The sequence below is a fragment of the Microtus oregoni genome, unplaced genomic scaffold (assembly GCF_018167655.1).
Source record: "Microtus oregoni isolate MIOR12 unplaced genomic scaffold, Mior012 000011F_ref0000422, whole genome shotgun sequence".
Classification (NCBI taxonomy): Eukaryota; Metazoa; Chordata; class Mammalia; order Rodentia; family Cricetidae; genus Microtus; species Microtus oregoni.
Window position 1 is genome coordinate 48688639 of NW_024543070.1, and position 20249 is coordinate 48708887.

The window sequence follows — 20249 nt, forward strand, 5'->3', positions numbered from 1 at the left end:
AGGATTGTGAGTGGCTTAGACACGGAATGGCCTCTGCTACCAGTGTCTGCACGAAGGCCTTTGTATGAGTCATCTCTAAATTTACAAAATGACCATATAAGACTAGAACGATTCTCATCGCTATAATGGAAAGGTCAGAGGGGTCCAGGTCACACAGCAAAGAAAGAGCAGAGCCGGATTCAGAACTCAGAGCTGAATGTAAAATGCCCGTTCTCCATCCCCACGGATCTTGTCATTTATTGCTGGTCATCTTGAAATTGTACAAGTATTATTTTTGTTCATAGCATAGACCAGCTAATCACGGTAGGGAGCTTACAGTAGGGAGAGTTGCCCTAACCTTGTTTCTCAAGTAGTTTTAGAAAGAGTTTTCTTCATACTGAGTTTGAAGGGTAAGAGAGTGGTCACCCACACTTCTAAGCCTCCAACAGAAGGGCACTCAGCCAATAGGGAGGAGCTGAGTCAATAAATGAGTTTGACAAATACACCTCGAGTAACTGGGGAGACATCGGGGAATAAGGATTAAGATGTGGCAAATCTTTAGAGGTGAGGAAGGGCACACAGTAACTCTGTTCAGTCGTGAGATCAGAAGAACAGGGAATCTTATTTTTTAATCCATTAGAACTGTGCAGCAATTAATCTTTGACCTCCTAATCATAGGTGTAAAACTGGGTAAAAACAGCTAGGATGATGTCACGTTGGCTAAGTAAAGTAGCTACTGTTTTTGTGAGTATTCTGTGAAGTAGGTCTCTGGAACGGCTCTAGGTCTGCGGGTCACTTCCCTTCTCTGGGTGCCTCTGCATAACTAAGCCTGAGAGCAACTGAAAGGAGCTCCCCAGTTCCCATCAATCCTGCCGTCAGCCTGTGATAATCGCTGCAGAAACGGTGGCCTCTTAACCAAAAGGGAGTCTGAATTCCTGTTTCTGCCACGAGTCTGCACAGGGTCGGAACCTTAAGGGGTTCCTCCAGATCTCAGGGGGAGATGTGAGTGCATGCATGCTGGGTCCTGATCCACCATCCCCTGTATGTCCACTTCCAGTTACCATGTCCTCACAGATCCCGTCTTGTTATAGCCCGTGCCTCTTCTTTAACTTGGCTGACATTCTTTGGATTTGTCAGGGTTCTCTAGATGTCAGAATTAATTGAATACACACATACCCACACACCCACACACACACTATAAAAGATCATTTATTAGACTGCCTTACAGGGTATGGTATAGGTACTCCAACAATGGCTGTCTGATGATGGAAAGGCAGAGAATCTGGTAGCCATGCAGTCCATCAGGATGGATGTTGTAGGATTCCTGCTTTGTTCCTGGAGTACTGGAGGATTCCTGGAAAGCTGCCAGTCTTCATTCTATATGGAATGCTGGCCATAGCAATAGGATAGATGAACTTGCCAGCAAGAGTGAGCACAGACAGGCAAAAGGCAGAGCTTCCTTCTCAGTGTCCTTCTATGTGAGCTACCCCTAGTGGATGTAACCCAGATTTAGGGTGGGTTTTCCTGCTTCAATAGTCCGATTGAAAAAAATCTCTCCCAAAGGTGCCCAGCAGGCTGGTTGATTATGGTCAAGTTGACAACTAAGATTAGCTATAACACCCCTTAATTGATAAGGCACTTTCACGGATTATCTGTTGAGTGAGCTTAACTTTAGTTGCCCTCCTAACTGCAGGGTCACGGTCCTCCGTTAATGGCATGTTTAAGACAAGGATGAGAGCTTGATACAATGCTGTTAGCTCTGTTCCCAGGGATTGGGTCCAGTGCGCTTCAGAGATCCGTGATCCAAAGACCCGTCTCACGGACCTGTGTAGCATGATTTCCACAAATGTGGCCGATGCCAGAAATCCACTTGGCCACTTTAGGCTTCTCCTTGGGTTATTCCTTTTGAATTTGTTCCTTCATATGCCCCATGTAATATCAGAGAAGGCTGCGTGGACAGTTTCAGACTGCTGCCAGATTGTTGTCTGGAATGGTGGTGGGAACGGCTGTGACAGCCAATGACAGCGTAGAGTCCCTCGAGACCCACTATCACAGTTTGTGAGGACCGGCAGAGTTCGGAGTTTGCTTTCCACCTAATAAGTGACAAAGCTGGAGCTACGTGGAGGAGACGGTGGAGGACCCGGAAGCATCAGAGAACTGAGAGAACAGACTTGGGTTTAACTGGGGGAATCCAGTATGATGGGCAGAGCAGCAATCAGACCGGTTTTCCAATGTGGAGCTGGTTTGGGGGGCATAAGCTGCAGGGACCTTCACTCAACAGGAGGAGAATTAAAATAAGGACGGCCGTAGCAGATGGGAGGCAATTTACTGTTTCAGTGCATCTAAGGTTTCCAGCATCTCTGTAAATAATCCTGCGAGCCCCGCTTTGCAGAGGGTACAGTTAAACCTGCAGGTAAACAGAAGGTCGCTAGGGTTACCTGGTGATTACACGGACAGTACGAGCTCAGATATAGATCCGTTTCACATTAAGACCTGAACTGTGGCCGATTCGGCTCTTTCGATAATTAGAACTCTCTTTGGTGGTGGACTGCCCGCTCCGAGCATGGTAGAGGTGTCCCACGGCTAATTGTTCAAGTAGAACACGGAAACTAGGAAAGCCGCTCTTCCTCTGCTTAATAGGTGCTAATAGTTACACTTGCTAGTGCTGCTAAGAGAAGTGGGACATTCGTTAAAACATTGATTAGGCATCTCTATCCTTGGGCTTCTGTGAGCCTTTAATATGCTAATGCCAACGGGGCTCTTCAAAGGCAGGCAGCCTGTAAGGATTCCCCATACTTATCTGAGCCTAGACCTCATGCCTAAAGAGCACGGCAGGCAGGCAGCTTAGCTACATTTGTAGGGAACGTCTTCTGTGAGATAACTCAGAAACTCGGGGTTGGGCTGTGCCAGTATCTGCTTTCTGTTGCTTTATAGCTAGGTAATTGATGAGAAAAATAGATGTCTTTTCCTGGCCACTCTGGAGACCCAGGCTGGGCAGCCAGAACTGGTAAGGGTCTGTAACTCCCTCATGATGGAGAGCCCAATGGCATGCAGCCCTGGGAAGAGGAAAGGAAAGAGCGTGGGCAGGTAAACTGCTGCCATCAAGAAAGCAGAAATCCATTTCTGAGGACTCCACCTTCATGGTTCAAATGCCTCCAGCACATGCTTATGCCAATTCCGCCATGTGGGAGAATTCAGTCTGTGCCTGAGTTCCTACAGGAACAGGTCATGTTCTAACCTTGGCCCGTTGTCTGACCATAGCTCCCGTGAGGTTGTTCATGTCACTGAAGTGTCAATTCCAGAAGTACCCGGGATTTCTTGGTAAAGCAGAAATCCCTGTTCCACATCCTGGGACCCTGTCGCCTGGGACTTAGCAATTTCTCATTCCTGCAAAGTCCCAAATGCTTGTATTACCTTCAGTTTTCCTCCCATTTATAAGGAACAATATTAAATGTTTAATTATTTCCCTCGTCTGCGTATGTCCTTAACTATTGATTAGAAAAAACAATTGGGATAATAGTCACTCGATGTATAATTATTTCTTATAAATGTTACACAAGGCCGGGGAACGGCCTTGTCAAGCTACAAAACCGCAGATGGTAACGGGAGGACGCACTCGTGTCTGAGCGTTTTCCATTTCTGAAACCAATTATTTTTTTAAAATTGCTTTCCAGATTGGCCATTAAGTTGAAAAGATCATTGATTTCTTTTAATGCTGGCATCAAGGAGGATTCTCAGTGAAGGAGGATGTGTTTATTATTAATTGTGTTAGCTTTGACCTGGAGGCTGATCTCCAGCCATGTTTATTCTGCTCCTAGGCAACCAGGGGTCATGCTCACTAATTCCTCCTCATCTTATGGGAAGCCAGGGTGTGATGGAGAGGCGGATTGTCTTTTTATGGGGATCTATAGAGGAATGATTTGAGCTACCCAGCCAAGAGTGGTACCTTTAAGTGTTTCAATTACCTCCCTGGGCATGGTGGTACACACCTTTAATCTCAACAATCAGGAGGCAGTGGCAGGTTATAGTCCCAGGTCAGGCAGGGTTATATGATGTGACCCTAAATGCAAATAGAAAAGCAAATGTATTTATCCATTTCTTCAAATTATTTCTACTTTTAAGTAGAAATAAACTGAACCATGTAAGTTATAAAACAAGCAAAAACAAACCCCAAATCCAAACAAAAGACCTCGTACTTAAACAATAGAACCGCAGAAGTCTGTATGGAAACGTCTCACTTGCCTCTCTGGCGAGCTCATCTTTAGTGTCCAAACAGAGGACTCTGGGACAAGGTGAGGCTGCTGTGGCAGGGGACTGAGATAGGGATGATGGCAAGACTGCTCAGATACCAGCGCTGCCTAGAGCCTTCCCCAGAGGACATGTTAGTTGCAGGTGCAGATCAGGTCTTTCCCCTAGATGGGAGGGTAGAGCTAAGCCTAGGTAACCGGGGTCAGGCGTGATTCTGTCTTCAGGCAGGACCTAGCCGGGACCCACAGACTCGGCATCCACCCATCTCATTCTTTATTTATTTGTCTCATTATAAGACTTTTCCTTTCGTGCTAGGGCTTTGGGACAGTAACATTTAGGGTTCCCCTCTAGTTTGTATTTGTAATAACTGGGGTTTCAGATACCTTGGAAACTTGTTTTCAGATTGGGGCTTTATTTTTTCCTCCTGGAATCTTTCATTTTACAAACCACAGAGTGGAAGGCACAGGCGTTCAGGGACCTGAAGGACAGCATGTTTCCCAGAACCGTCTCTCCAGGCCCCAGCTCACATCACATTGCCATCCATGTCGAGGTGTAGGGATTTGTTTCCGTGGGAGCTTATGCAGCTCTATGCTTCTGCGTACCAACATCAGGCACAACAGCCCCTTTAGAGGCAACATGTTATTTTTATGTGTCTGACTTTATTACACGCGAAATGAAACCATCTCTGACATTTTCTGTACTTGCTGAATTTTTATTAGCATCCTATCTTTCATCAATAATAACATAAGCTGTGACACGCCTCTCCCGGATGTTTGCTAAGATTGCTGCCGCTGTCGGGACGGAGGGCCCTAAACACCTTATTAGAAATAGTTTTGCCCTCGTTGCTTTTATCTCGTTAGATAATCCTTTAATCCCCGCTCATTGCCGGTAAATTCTGCCTCTGCTTGCCAAGGCTGTGAGCCCAAGTCTGCAGAACGGCGTGGTGGGTGAGGCTGGTGTGCCAGCCTATCAGTTGTGAGTTATTACAGGATCGTTAGTTCTGGTGGCTGCGGTGATGAGAGCAGGAGGTCTCTTACCTGAGGCCAGCTGTGCCCGTTCATAAGGAGGGACTTAGCAGGCATTTATGCAAGAGGAAAATTGAATCAGCATTGCCATCAGCGCATTGAATTATGACTTCTTTTTTTTTTTTTTTTTTTTTTTTTTTTTTGGTTCTTTGAGACAGGGTTTCTCTGTGGCTTTGGAGCCTGTCCTGGAACTAGCTCTTGTAGACCAGGCTGGTCTCAAACTCACAGAGATCTGCCTGCCTCTGCCTCCCGAGTTCTTTTCCCTGCAGAATTTCTATAAAAATGTGATCCTAGATTTGGGCAGAGCCATGATTTCTTACGTGGGCTAGTCGAGGGTCTTCTGGTAATGCAGGGAGATTGGAAGCTTTCTACATGAGTAAGTCTTCCATTATCCTAGGGACGGCAAGACAGCTGGCTCTGGTTGGTACCCACATGAGACTATGTCCGCACTTAGATATGAGGCTTACTGTCAGTGATGTTGGGAAAGCCACCTCAGTGGTATCTTTGGTCTTTGAGAAATGAGACTGAAAAGAAACCACAATCAAAAGCACTTAGGCTCTATTTAAAGTGTAAAATGCCTTTGCTCTCAATGCCTGTTGTCATTGTAAGAGGTTTTAAAACCAGCCATATATGGGGCATCTTGAACCCCCAGTGTGTTTCCTCTCAAGGACTGACTGTTATTGCAAAAGAAAATGTGTGGCTTGAAGGGGAACAGGGCTCGGTTGCACCTGGACGAGGCACTTCCCAGGGCATATTTGGATATCAACAGCCAAACCACAAGCAGATGCTTAGATTGTTGCTGATACCTTCAAAATACAGTTTTTAACTGGGTAATAAATACATTGTTAGTTCAGAAATGAAAATAAACAGGAAGGCGTCTGGTAAAGAGCCTCCGGAGCCCACTTTTCTCGCTCTGTAACCATTGTTATTAGCTTCTTGTATTTCCTTCCAGAGGTGATTTAATAATGCTTGCTAATGCATGCGCCTGCCTGTTCCTTCTCTCGCTAAAGACGTAAGTGATCACCCATTATGAGCAATGTTCCCTGTCCTGCTTTTTGGTAGGGAGCAAGATGGCTGTGTTTACTTCATGTGGTCTCTACTGATGGTCAGTTGTGTGGTTTCCAGTGTTGTCGCATGGCCACCAAGACATCTTGTATAAATGTCCTCACAAATAAAGTGCCAATTATTTAATATGCCAGCTTCGCCAAAGAGGAGTTACTGGATCAGAAGATGCATATATCTATAATTTTGATAGCCACTGTCAAATTCCTATTGTTTTATAAAAAAAAGTCAGCGTCCAGAAATAATCAAATTTCTAAGCAGCCTTGCTAATTCTCTTTCTCTGTCTCTGTCTCTCTCTCTTTCTCTTACTCTCACACAGTCACATACATGTGCACATGTGGTCACACACACCTTGCATCCATTTTTTGAATGGGTCCTTAAGTTTTGTTAATTAATAAAAACTTTCTATGTAGAGAGGTTAGCCTCTGAAATATAATTTAAATGATTAAAAAAAAAGAAAAGAAAAAATTCTCACTGGTAGTATTTGCCTTTTGATTTCATAAGGTGCATTGCCAGGTAACATTTTACATTTATGAGTTGAAATGTGTTGACTTTTACGGATTTTGGATGTATTCACTTGATTTTAAAAGCTGGTGCCCACCTCTGGGTTCCTAGGGAACACTTCCATTCCCCGCCATGATCGTTGATACGACTTGAGTCTGCCTTGCTGGATGATGAAAAGCGTGAAGTGGGTTTCTTAAGATGTCATCTGTCTGTCCTGTGTGTGTAAATGTGTGTGCACATTCATGAGCTGTCTTCTGTATCTCCTGTGTGTGTAAATGTGTGTGCACATTCCTGAGCTGCCATCTGTCTGTCCTGTGTGTGTAAATGTGTGTGCTCATTCCTGAGCTGCTATATGTTTGTCCTTCTGTGCATGTGAACGTGTGTGACATCTTGAGTTGTCATCTGTCTGTCCTTTTGTGTGTGAACATGTGTGCACATTCCTGAGCTGTCATCTGTCTATCCTATGTGTGTAATTGTGTGTGTCCCTCCTGCTCACTGAGCTAAGAGAAGCTGTTTCTGTTCCACACCAGCCTCTCATTTGTATTTGGGTTTATTTTTGTACTTTATATTCTGATCCATTTGTCTGTCTTATGACAATATCATAGTAGAACCAGCACAGTATTATTTTAAACATTGCTCTATAATATATGATGTTATCAGACAGGGCTACACAGCCTCGTGGTTTTACAGATTTTTCACCATTATTCACAGTCTTACATATATATTTGTCTTTATGTACATATAATCCTTAAATGAAAAACATTGTTTTTATGAAGATCACATGGCATGTACAAATTTCCTGAAGAGCTGTCTGGGTGATGTCATCAGGAGTTTGTCTCTCTGAGCACACAGTATGCCCTCTAGTCTTTGCACAGGTTTTTCAGTTGCTGGTTGGTTGGTATTCCTTAGAACGGTTTGTAAATTTTCTTCTGATAGGTCCTACAAATTCCTTCGTCACTCTTTTGCCATTTAATTCTCTGTGTGCTTTGTCAAGTGGAATTATTTCCTTGCATAAATGGGTGCTTTGTTCTTAGTGCATGTCAAGAAACCAGGAATATCTGCAGATTGCATTTGTCTTTTGCCTGTTTCCTGACATGACTTTTAGTTTTCCTAATTAATTGACTTGAGTCTTTGAAACTTTCTGGATGTGTAATCAACTTGAATTTTTCCCCAGTCTTAGGGAAATATATTTCTTTAAGTGTTTATACTTTTAAGAATTTTCTTTAATTTGTTTTCCTTAATCTTTAATTATCTTTAGATGATGTGAAACACGAGCAGTTATAATGAAAAAGAGAAACACCTTTTCTCTCCACAGAGGACATTTCAGATAAGATATCAAATTCTGTTTTTTTCTTTTCTTCTTACACCAATACATTCTCTGCTCCCACTCACGGGGTATTCCCCAGTGAGTTCAGCTCGAACACTGGCTGGGGTTCAGGTCAGGTCCCACAAGTTAATGGACTTGGTCCCACATGACTGCTTCCATTTCAGATGCCAATAGGAAGCCCCAGCTTGGCGCCTGTGCTTCTGACGACTGGGCTGTCCATTCAGACTTCCCCAGTCCCTGCTCGTGTTCACTCTGCCACGGAGCCCTGCAATAGCTGGGGAAATGTCTCCCGTGCTTTACACTTACATTGTAAAAGGCAAGGAGTGGAGACACATGCTTGACTCAAGCCATGGAGTGGGCCTTGAGTGTAGAAGGTCCTGTCCCCGTGGAGGTGAGGAACACTGGCCTCCTGGCACACAGATGCATTAACCTAGCCAGAAACTCTCCTAGGAGACTCATTGAGGCTCCATTACATGGGCACAGTTGAATAAGCCATTGGCCGTTGGCGACTAAGTCACTCTCTAGCCCTCCGCCCATCCCTGAAAGCTAGGGCTGGGCTGAACGTTCTGGCTTCTATCATATGTCATGTTGTTGGTTCCTCTGGCCACCACCATTCTCCCACACTCACCTCGTTAGCATCAACTCAGGAGCGACTGGAAGTGACTCAGTGTGAAGACCAGTAGGGGCGACTTTTACTCTGACCCTTAGGAACGTCCAAGGATTGGTTACCTCTGCCCCAGGAACCAGAACTTAAGACTGAATGCTTGTTCCTTATTATAGTGACTACCGTGTTTATTTGAGTGTTACAGTAGGTATAATACTAGCGTTGAGGCTGAGATAAATATATTTTTATCACTTCAAGGAAGAGTATATTTTTTCTGTTTCACTGAGTAGCTTGTGTTAATGTTATCAGGACTGCCTTAGAACTGAACGTCTTCAGTGATTCTGGGATGGTTATATGATTTTATAACCATAAAAATATGATCTAGTTTGTAGAATTATTAGTGTAGGGAAATCTTTATGTTATTGTAGAAACGCTACATGGTGGTGATATATTATTGCACCCTGGATTCTGTGCTCCTGTTTCTGCAGTGATGGCCACTAATTAGATTCATCTTGAACTTTCCTTTGCACGGAATAGCTCTGAGGTTTTGTTCTTAATTTGAGCACCTTCCATTTGCTTTCTCTATGAAGAGCAGTGAAGCGTTACTCTAATTATTCTTCATCCATGAGAATTCGGGAGGCAGGTATCAGACCAAGAACGGGAAAGGTCAGAGAAGCAGAGAAACCACCAGCCGTCCGGACCAGCTCTGCTCCTTCCTCTAAACAGAGAGCCAGGTCCTTCTCCGCCTGTCTTTCTACTTCCACTCCCATCTGTTCTCAGTCCCCCAAAGCCTCTGTGGTTAATTTTGGTCAGCCAGTGGCTAACTCTGCCCTCTGACTTCAAGCGAGCTTTATTTGTCAGAGCATATTCAAAATATCACATCACACGGCCGTGTTCTACATAGCTCAGACTGAGCAAGAGTCTGCACTGTGTTTGGCATGATAAGTGGTTTTGTGGGCTGCTGTGTATTTGTGTTTGTGAGCATGAACTTAAATTAACAATGAAGGTAGGGTTTACATCTCTTGGAGGTCAGCATACAGACAATAATTTAGCATTACTACTAGTAGGAAAAATTGTTAGGTAAATGAATGAATTGCTTGAGTCTTCTCAAGCCCCGCCCACATCTCCTGCAGTGCAGGGGAGATCCCACAGCAGGAGCTCTGAGGAGTCCTCCAGGTGATCCTTGTGCACCCAGGCATCTGGGAATAACCTGTTTTTCTTCTTAGCTGCCATCTGAATTAGGAGTTATTAGCTCATTGACTGGGAATAAGGGCAAAATATGACTTGTTTTCTTGCTTAGCCTCCTGAAGCCAAGGCTGATCATCCCATTGACACTACAGAGCTCATTCAAAGGAGAGTTTTTGTTAAGCCTGCCACCCTGGGCGGCTAGAAGCTTGTGAGATTCAAAGCGCCTGTGAAATGTCAATAGAGTATCCTTTGCTTGGGGCCTCAGTCAGGGCAGAGGTCTTACACAAACTAATGAGGCTTTACCATAGCAGGAAAGTGCTTCACAGACGTGCTGGGTGTCTGCGTGGCCTCCCTGCACACACGTGCTCAATGTCTACGTGGCCTCTCTGCACGATGTGCAAGCTCTTCCCAGATGAGGGGGTGAAGGAGCGAGAGGGACCGGAAGGCAAGCCCAGTGCGCTCAGCTCTCTGATGGCCAATGCTACGTAGAAGGTGATGCCGTGGTGGGCTGCCTACTTGACTTCATCTCCACACGATGCCACCCAAACGAGAAACAGATAATTGGCTTAACCTAAGGGCTTAGCCCAATTAATGATTTCCCTGCATTTGCCAGGTGCCTGCCCTTCCCTTCTGGACACTGAATTCATTTAGCTGGCCTCACAGATTTACAAAAGCCAAGCTGCTTACATACTAATTGGGTCAAGTCATTACACAGGGAGGCACGGCCATGAGTTGGAGCGCTCGCTGCTGAAGCAGCTTTCCATAGTGTTCCTGTCTTCTCTTCCTTGGTTGTCGTCCCCAGAGTGGTCAGATCTGAATGCCACCAGGCTGAGGCTTTGCCAGGGACCAAAGGTATAGTTTGCTGAAACTAGTTCTTAGTTACACTCAGATACCTCATCTTGTGGAAGCCCCCAGGCCTGTGTGTTCAGTACCGATTCTCTCGGGTGTGAGAGTGTGTGGCTCTGGGGAACCGTGGTTCTTGGGGGGGGGGGTGGAGATATGATCCACGAGCCCATTACTGCGGAGTGTGAGGTACTCAAGGTCATCATGTGTCCCCGAGTCTAGGGTACCCATCATCATGTGCCATTATCCTCTGCACACAAGAGAAGAACTCAGAGAAGCTCAGGAGACCTGCAGACAAACATATGTGCACCTCAGACATATGTGGGGCCTGCAGTAAGAGTCACACTTCTGTAGCTGAATCATAAACCATCTTGCCTTGGCAGATCACCCTGGGATGAACTGGGATGTAGTAGTCGAAGCCCTCTCTTTCTCTTTTTCTTCTGGGCTTCATTTTATTTCTCCAGAAACCTGGCATGTGCCCATGTGCAGCAACCAGCTTTCCTGTCTGGGTTCTGACGTTAGTCTCCTCTTCATACCAAACCATTGTCCTAGGTCCTCTCCCCAGGCCTAGCAGGCTCTCACCAGCCACGCAGGCCACTTCAAAGGATGGACTAGAGCAGTGGTTCCCAACCTTTCTTTCTTCCGTGACCTTTAATTACAGTTCCTCATGTTGTGGTGACTGACCCCCCGCAACCATAACATTACTTTTGTTGCTATTCCATAACTGTAATTTTGCTAGTGTTCTGAATTGTAATGCAAACACCTGTGTTTTCTTATGGTCTTAGACAACCCCTGTAAAAGGGGTCATGACTCACAAGTTGGTAACCACTGGACTAGACTAAAGGCCGGAAGTTGGCTTAGGGTCATAGAGGCAGAAATTCTGAGGTTCTGGGACAAAAGGCACAGGATGTGGTGTGTGTTCTAAGCCGCACAGAAGCCCTGCTGCCTTTGGAGAGGTCCATAGGCGATGCCATGAGCAGGACCCTCCCTGCTGTCTGAGGACAGTGCCTGGATGGTGACAGGGTTCATTTGCAGGGCTCTATCAAAGGGGAAACTGTAACAGCCTTGTATATGCATGTCTGTGTCCTACACTGTGTCTTCACACTCACGTGCACAATCTCCTCTTCACACTCACGTGCACACGCTCCACTCTTCACACTCACGTACACACGCTCCACTCTTCACACTCACCTACACACGCTCCACTCTTCACACTCACATACACACGCTCCACTCTTAACACTCACGTGCACACTCTCCACTCTTCACACTCACGTACACACGCTCCACTCTTCACACTCACGTACACACGCTCCACTCTTCACACTCACGTACACACGCTCCACTCTTCACACTCACGTACACACGCTCCACTCTTCACACTCACGTACACACGCTCCACTCTTCACACTCACGTACACACGCTCCACTCTTCACACTCACGTACACACGCTCCACTCTTCACACTCACGTGCAAACGCTCCACTCTTCACACTCACGTACACACGCTCCACTCTTCACACTCACATGCACACTCTCCACTCTTTACACTCATGTGCATGGATCATAAGTAAGGCCATTTTTTAACATTTCAAAATTATCCTTTTTAATTTTATGCATGTTGGAGTGTTTTGCCTGAATTTATGTCTGTGTCTGTGTGTGCTTGGTGCCTGCAGAAGCGGGGGGAGGGCATTGGATCCCCTAGAGCTGGAACTACAGAGGGTTGTGATCTGCCACAAGGGTGCTAGGAATAGAACCAGAGTCCTCCAGAAGAATAGCAGGGGGTCTTAATCATTGGTCCTTCTCTCCAGCAAAAAACACTAGGAACCACACAGGGGTGAGGATTGGGGGAAGGGGGAGGAGGTGGGAGGGCACACAGGTGACAAAGGAGGGTGTGGACTGGCGTTCAACATCATGGAGGAAATTTGAAATTTTTAAATGCAAGTGGGAATTTGGCAGGGACTTCTCACTCTGTCCATGACAGAGCAGCTGAAATCACCAGTGGTGTCAATGCCTGATGCTGCAAAGGGTGTGGTGGTGAAACCACGTAGCCTGTGTGTTGCTGGTGGACTCGCTGGAAGGCAAGTCCACAACCCGGTGATTCCACTGGAGGACATTTATCCCGGGGAAGCAGAAACCTGTGCTTGTACAAAACCCTGCATACAAATGTTTGCACCAGGTTGATCTCCAAGAGCTAAACCCTGCAATCAGATCCCTCCTTGGGTCAGTGGTCAGAGACTGTGTGGCATCTCACACCCTGGAAATGGTACTTGGTGATAAAAACAGACCGCACTATCGATTGATGCAATAACCTGGGGGGGATTTCCAGGGAATTTTGCTGAGTAAAAAAGACTTTAAAAGGTTACATACTATAGTTCCGCTTATATAACATTTCCAGACGCTGAAAATTTAAAAATAGGAAGGAGGTTAGTTGTCAGGGATTCTGGGTGGCAGGAACCAAGGAGCAGGCTCAGCAGAGAGGTGGGTGTGGGTGGGAAAGGGCGGGTGCTCTGCAGGTTGCTGCTGCGGGTGCAGAAATCGACACTGTGCTAAGGTGACAATGGACAGATGCACATAACACACAGTAATGGAAGTGGGGGAACCTGCATGAGGTTGGTGGGCCCTCTCAGCGTCTGTCTGGATTACAGCATTGTACTACGTGGGGAGGTGTTATCTTTGAAGGTTGGGTAAAAGAACTGGATGGTTCCTTTTGTTTTTGAGTATTTCTTATAGTTGCACATAAATTTTCTGTGCTCCCAGTGCAATTTTCTGTGACTAATGCCGAATTATGGAGCAGGATTGGATTTAGCATATTTTGAAGGTATTAACAAGTGACAGCTGGGGGAGTCGGCCAGCTATGCAGAGATTTGCGCTCTTAGAGAGGACCTAGTACAGTTCCCAGCATTCATGGGACAGTCTGTAGCCATCTGTGATCCCAGTCCCAGAGGATCCAACGCTCTCTTCCAGCTCCACAGGCACCTGCCACACAGTGGTGCCCATACATACGTACAGACATGTTCATAACATACGAATAAGTAAATCTTTTTAAAATGGTGAATCTGGGTGTGAGAGGATGTACCCGTCGTTCTAGAACTTGGCTTCTTTTGTTTCCTCCTCCTGTCACTCATTTTGCAGTGGGCTGCTGGGGTGACCTTTGCCCCCAAGCCTCTGGGTATAATGCTCTTCCTGTCACTGAACTGAGCTTGGCCCATTAGGTCTAGCTTCTTATTGGCTAACTCTTATGTATTAATTTAACCCATTTCTATTAATCTGTGTATCGCCACATGGCTGTGGCTTACTGGCTAAAGTTCTGTCCGGCTCTGCCAGGGCTACATGGCTTCTCTCTGACTCCACCTCTTTTCTTCCAGCATGCTGTTTAGTTTTCCCCACCTAGCTCTGTTCTCCTATAGCTCTGCATATTCAAGCATACAGAGGGGAATCCCACATCATGCTTGTCACATACATCTGTCCTTGAAGGTCCCTGTCACGGACATCCAAGCTGTCTGCTGTACTCAGAGATGTGCCTCTTCTCCATAGCCTTATGATTAAAGTATTGTGCCATTTTTCAAAAGAATCAGCCCCACTGATTCTGGAGAGCAAAGCTAGGGAGCCAGGGAGCTACCAGAGAGTGTGTACCTAGGACTTGGTATGGGCCAATCTCGTGTTCAAAGACCAGCAGCCCATTTGTTTTTATGAGCTCATGAAGTGTGTTCCTGGGCTAAGTGAGTGCCTGTTGAGTTTCCTTTCCATGCTCCTAAGGGTTCACTCATGGTCGCTTTGAGACTCGCCCCTCTGCCTTCCTGTTTGTAGCTGTATGCAGAGATTAAATATGTATAGCATTTTTTTCCTGTTTCCTGCTGAATCCCTAGATGGGTCAGCTTCCCAGTCCCTACATGTCCAACGAGGATCTGGTGCTGCTCCAGGACAGGCTCCAACTGAAGCACATGAGAACCCTGAGAGGCCCAGGGGCTCCCTGGACTTGGGTGTGTGGCGTATGTGTGTATGTATGTGTGAGCTCATCTTGTTGCTGGAGACATTGATGTAACCATGGATGCCAAATGCTAACGAGCTCATGGATCAAGACCAGTCTGTGATGGCAGAGGTATATTTATTTGCTCTTCATTTCTCTCATCACTCCCAGGTTAATCCATTATCGTGGTTAGAGCTGCCATGTAGTAACTACAATGAAAATATTCTATTTGTACATATTTTTGCCTCCTCAGCAGAACACATAAAGTGTTCTTAGAGGTGATTTGAAAGTCTTGGCACTTTGGTACTGCAATTTCGCACCAAACATTATCCTGAAGATGTGTATTTTGTGGTAGGTAGGGTCTTGCACAAAGGTTTTTCTGTGGCTTAGTCTATCTGAGGTTTCACTTGCATGTCACAGGCCAGCCTTAGGCCTTGCAGTTAGAGTCTCATTGATTTTGATTCAAGTCCTCTCAGAGGATAAACCAACCATGCGCCTGCCATTTGTTAAGTGCAAAGTCTTGTTTTGTCCTTCAGGGATTGCCCACATCAACTCATGTCAATCAGTGAAGAGGAAGAAAGAGGAGAAACAGGGCTTGATTTGCCCATCACAGGGCTTGGTCTCAGCTTTGTCGGGAAGTAGACTCCATGCTTCGTCTGACTGGCTGTAGATGAGAAGATGCCCAGGTTACAGGTTACCTGTAAGTTTGTGATTCTCACAACAAGCTCCAAGGAGGAGGACAGAAGGATTCAGAGGCAGGAGAGTCTGTGAAGCTGGAGCTAGTAGCCCACACCTGCTACCATTGCCTGTGCTCTGGAGGCCTGGTGTGCCAGCTGCTGCTGTCCCAGCTGCTGCTCTGTCCCCGAGAGTCCAGAGACCGTGCTTCTTCATCTGTTTCTCAGAGCTGAGGGTCTAACGCAAACCCTCACCACCTTCAGAGTCTCTGGATGCAGCCAGGTTTCCTCACTGTCCATGTGCTTCTGTGTGTACATGCTCATTGCCTTTCCCACAACAGAAGGTTGGTTGCCAGGTGCCTCTGCAGTCCCCAATCCTCACCCTGAATTGGGTCCCAAATGCTAAATTCCCAAGGATTCCTAGTGACTTTTCCTGGTGTTACCAGAGACCGAAAATCAGCAGGCTTGGAGAGCCTGTGACACTTTCTGGCTTTTTCTGTCTCTAGAGTTTTCCCTTAAGAGGCAAGGCCAGAAGAGGAAACTGAGGGAACTGAGCTGCTATACCCATGGCTTCCAACTTCCTTGCTCTCTTTTGTATGCGGCACCACCCCCTTTTCCTTCAAAATAAAATCTCACCTTGAATCAGGACATAAAATCAGTTAAATCAGGAGTTCTCAGCACCCCTGAACATCTACAACATGACAGTAAATGTACAGATAGTTTCTGGGAGGCCCGGGGTTTGGAAGAGTTTCCTGACGCACTGTGTACCCTGGCCTTCATCTCTTACAGCTGCCCAGAGCTCATCCTTGTGGCTTCTGATCACAAACCTTGTTAAAACTCCTACTCCAAATCCCTCATCTGGTGGGGAGATGGAGGTGGGAGGTTCTGCAGAGGGAAGGGAGCTGCTGAGGGTCAGCTGCACATTTGTTCTGTGGAAATTATTTGTTGAGAGCCTGTCACTGTGGATACTGAGTCAAGGGCTTCACTAGATAGGGTTCTTAGCCTTAGAAATCTACGGTCTGGAAGCAAATGATGACCGGCAATAAGACCTTGGAGAGGTGAGACATGAGGACGCTGCTGGGACCCGCACTCGTGAAGTGTAAAGTGGCATCTGGTAGACAGTAGCAAGTAAACATCTGGATTAGCGGGAAAGGCTGCTCTTCAGACAGGGCACCAGCCTATATGAAGAGCCTGAGACTGAAGCCTTGAGCCCTGCATGGGGATGCCTAGTGAGAGAGGATGAGCTTGGAGGAGAGAGAAGCTGTGCCAACAGGGGAATCTGATCATATGGGGCTCCTAAATCTCGTTAAAGCATTTGGACTTAACTCCAAAGTCTGCGAGACTGGGGGAGGGGGCGTGGCAAGGGTAAAGCTCATATAGGAGGTGGCCCTCTGTGCTATTCCCACGTCATTAAAGACCCTGTCTGTGCAGAGACCCACACTGGAGCACCGGACAGAAATCTCAAGGTCCAAATCAGGAGCAGAAGGAGAGAGAGCACGAGCAAGGAACTCAGGACTGCGAGGGGTGCACCCACACACTGAGACAATGGGGATGTTCTATGGGGAACTCACCAGGGCCAGCTGGCCTGGGTCTGAAAAAGCCTGGGATAAAACCGGACTCGCTGAACATAGCGGACAATGAGGACTACTGAGAACTCAAGAACAATGGCAATGTTTTTTTTTTTAAATATTTATTTATTTATTATGTATACAATATTCTGTTTGCGTGTATGTCTCCAGGCCAGAAGAAGGCACCAGACCTCATTACAGATGGTTGTGAGCCACCATGTGGTTGCTGGGAATTGAACTCAGGACCTTTGGAAGAGCAGGCGATGCTCTTAACCACTGAGCCATCTCTCCAGCAATGGGTTTTTGATCCTACTGCACGTACTGGCTTTGTGGGAGCCTAGGCAGTTTGGATGCTCACCTTACTAGACCTGGATGGAGGTGGGTGGTCCTTGGACTTCCCACAGGGCAGGGAACCCTGATTGCTCTTTGGGCTGACGAGGGAGGGGGACTTGATTGGGGGAGGAAGAGGGAAATGGGAGGCGGTGGCGGGGAAGAGACAGAAATCTTTAATAAATAAATAAATTTTAAAAAAAAGACCCTGTCTGTGTAAGTGACACTTTACTGAGCCTAAAAGCGGATGCCTTGGCAGCATGACACTTGAGCCCCGAGGGCAGGAAGATCAAGCCACAGAGTGTTTGGTTAAACAGATGAATCTGGTCAGTAGTTTAATTCTGGCAGCATCTGGATGATATTATGAAGAAGCAATGACATTTCCTTTGGAAATGTCTGCCATCATTTTCTCTTTGACGTGAGGAAAATAGAGGCTTCCCAACTCCAGCAAGAATTAGCATGAACTGTGCTCATCAATCTCCCAGAAAAGAGCCCCGCAAACCTGTTAAGGAGGAGAAGCTGCTGATAATTGAGCAGGTGGCATGCGACCCACCGACGGTGATGTCCCTGGGTCAAACACCATGTCTTTGCAGGCTCCATCTCTGCCCTGGGTATCCCTGTTGGCTTGTGGCATTGGGTCAGCGAAGTGTTCAGGGTTCAAGGTCATGCTGTAGTCTGTGAGCACGTGGGAGAGCTAAAGGTCGTTTTGAATGTGGCTGCACTTTGTAGCACAGGAGCTGTACAGGGATGTGATTCTAGAGAACACTGTGTAATGCCCGAGCACTGCTCGGGGATTGGTAACACGTGTTGGTACCTAATAATGATGTGGAGGGTGGTGACTGGCAGCTTTCAGGATATTCTGTGTACCGGTTATGTTGTGAGGCATTTCAGACTCTCATTCGGCTTCCGCGGTAAACAGTTTTTAGTGGCAGCATTTCCTGTCTCTGTGAAGAGCATTTAATGAATCAGCTCGCCACCACCCAGCCAAGAGTAGTCGAAACGGAACCCAAGCTGGGGCAGGACCTTGGCCCCACCAGGAAGCTGCTGCAGTACCCTACACCTGGGTCTTCTGGGTGTTTGACTCTTACAACACCTGGGCCTCCTGTGTGGCACTTGGGCCGGCTTGTTGGTGGGCTTCAATTTTCAACAGTTACTAAGTATGAGGGGCTTCTGGGCTCTTGATATGCAGTGATTAATCTTCTCTCCAAGAGCAACGTTAGAGGCACAAATGTGGACCAAGGAAGTGAAGTGAGCCAGTAAAGGTAGCCACATAACCCTTGAAATATATTAGTGTGCCTGTAAAACTGGGCAGGGTCTAGGCCTCAGACCAGTGATGGAGGCCACCAATTTGACGCACTGAACTATGGGGAAAGGGGTCTTCCTAGGCCCGTGGCATAGCCTGCCTGAGGAACCAGGGTCTGTTACTTCCTGTATCTCTATGGAGTTTCCTCATGCCATTAAACAGACAGTAGCAGCTATGTGAGCTTATTTTAGAGATGAGGGGAATTTGGATGGAAGCTGAGAAGGCTTCTTGAGGCCCTGTCTGTGTGATTCTCCTATATCTTAGCAGAGAGCATCCATATTTCAGTACAGTGCTTCCAGACTGATGGGTGATGCTTTGTCAAGTTTCCCATTGGTTCTGAAACCTGCAGTAGGTGAGTGTCTGGGGACTCCAGTATGAACTGGCCTTTTGATTCTACATCAGCTCTTCCTTCTCAGCTAGCATGATTCATTCAAGGATTTCTATTTGGCTATTTCCTCCTCCTAGACTCTAACTTCGCAGTCTGTGCCTTAAAAACATGACAGTTACTCCAAGAAGAATCTGTGCCCACCTGTGGGAGCTGCATGCGCCACCTTGCCTCTATGGGCAGCTGTCGTGTTATTTCTGATTTTCAGATTTGTATGGGAGCCATAAAGCCATGGTTTACACTCCCTAAGATTTCTCTCTCCCAATTAGCTTGTAGCCAAGTTCCAATAATGCATTAAGCCAAGAGATCGTCTTGTTAATTTCCCTATAGAAAAGATGTAGCAAAGCTGCAGGGAGGCCGAACTTAGCGTAGGAGCAGTGCTGAGCTAGGCTGTTCTTGCTTTCAGATAATCAGCTACTCCCTCGGAGAATAGCTTTGTTTAGCATCTGTAACAATGCAGGGGATTTGCAGGGAGCTGGAAGCGCCATGGCATTATTAGTCAGGGAAAAGCCACCCCAGGAGTCAACTTCTGCTTCTCTTACCACCCTATGGATGAGACCCTAAGGAGTCCCAACTTTCTCACGTTCAACTTCCACCTAAACCTTACATTAGGAGTCAAAGCCCACGCTTGGCCTCTCATAACTTGTTTTATCTTGCTGTTCAGATGTTCACGTATCTTAGGCTCTGGCCTGCCAGCCAGGAGATAATCCCCATTGCTTGTACAAATCATCTGTGGCTGAGTTATTCCTCAAGCATTTGCCTCCTTCCTTCTCATTTCATAAACATGTGTGATCACATAAGAATAATGGCGTTGAACTTGGGTCTCATGAAGATGGAGACAGCATTGGGAGTTGTCGTTATTGTTGCCCCAGATGGCAGCTCATCCGTCTCAAATGGATGGATCTTGGAATTAAATAGCCAACTGGGTACTGAATTGTGAAGAAAGGGGGAAATTAAAGGACATAGAGAAAATGCTGAAAGCATAGAAAGGATTGTATTTAATTGTTGTGTTTTCAGCGCCTGGGGAGTGTATCCCTGTAAAGCATATAAAAATGTAGCGTGTCGCACATTTTAGGGTCTTCACACCTCCATAGACTCAGACACGAACACGGACACGGATCTTATAGCTGCCTATGAACAGGGCCACCCTGGGTTCTAGTTTTTACTTACTCAACTTGCCATGAGAATCTTCTTTCTCTCATGTGGAAGTCACAGCAGTCACGACCGGGAAAAGCAGTG

General features: G+C 46.4%; 1 protein-coding gene across 2 annotated transcripts in view; it reads left to right on the top strand.

The window, feature by feature from the left end:
* Spock1 (SPARC (osteonectin), cwcv and kazal like domains proteoglycan 1) overlaps positions 1-20249 on the top strand; it is a 458837-nt gene that overhangs the window by 220712 nt on the left and 217876 nt on the right. The gene's annotated exons all lie outside the window — the stretch shown is intronic.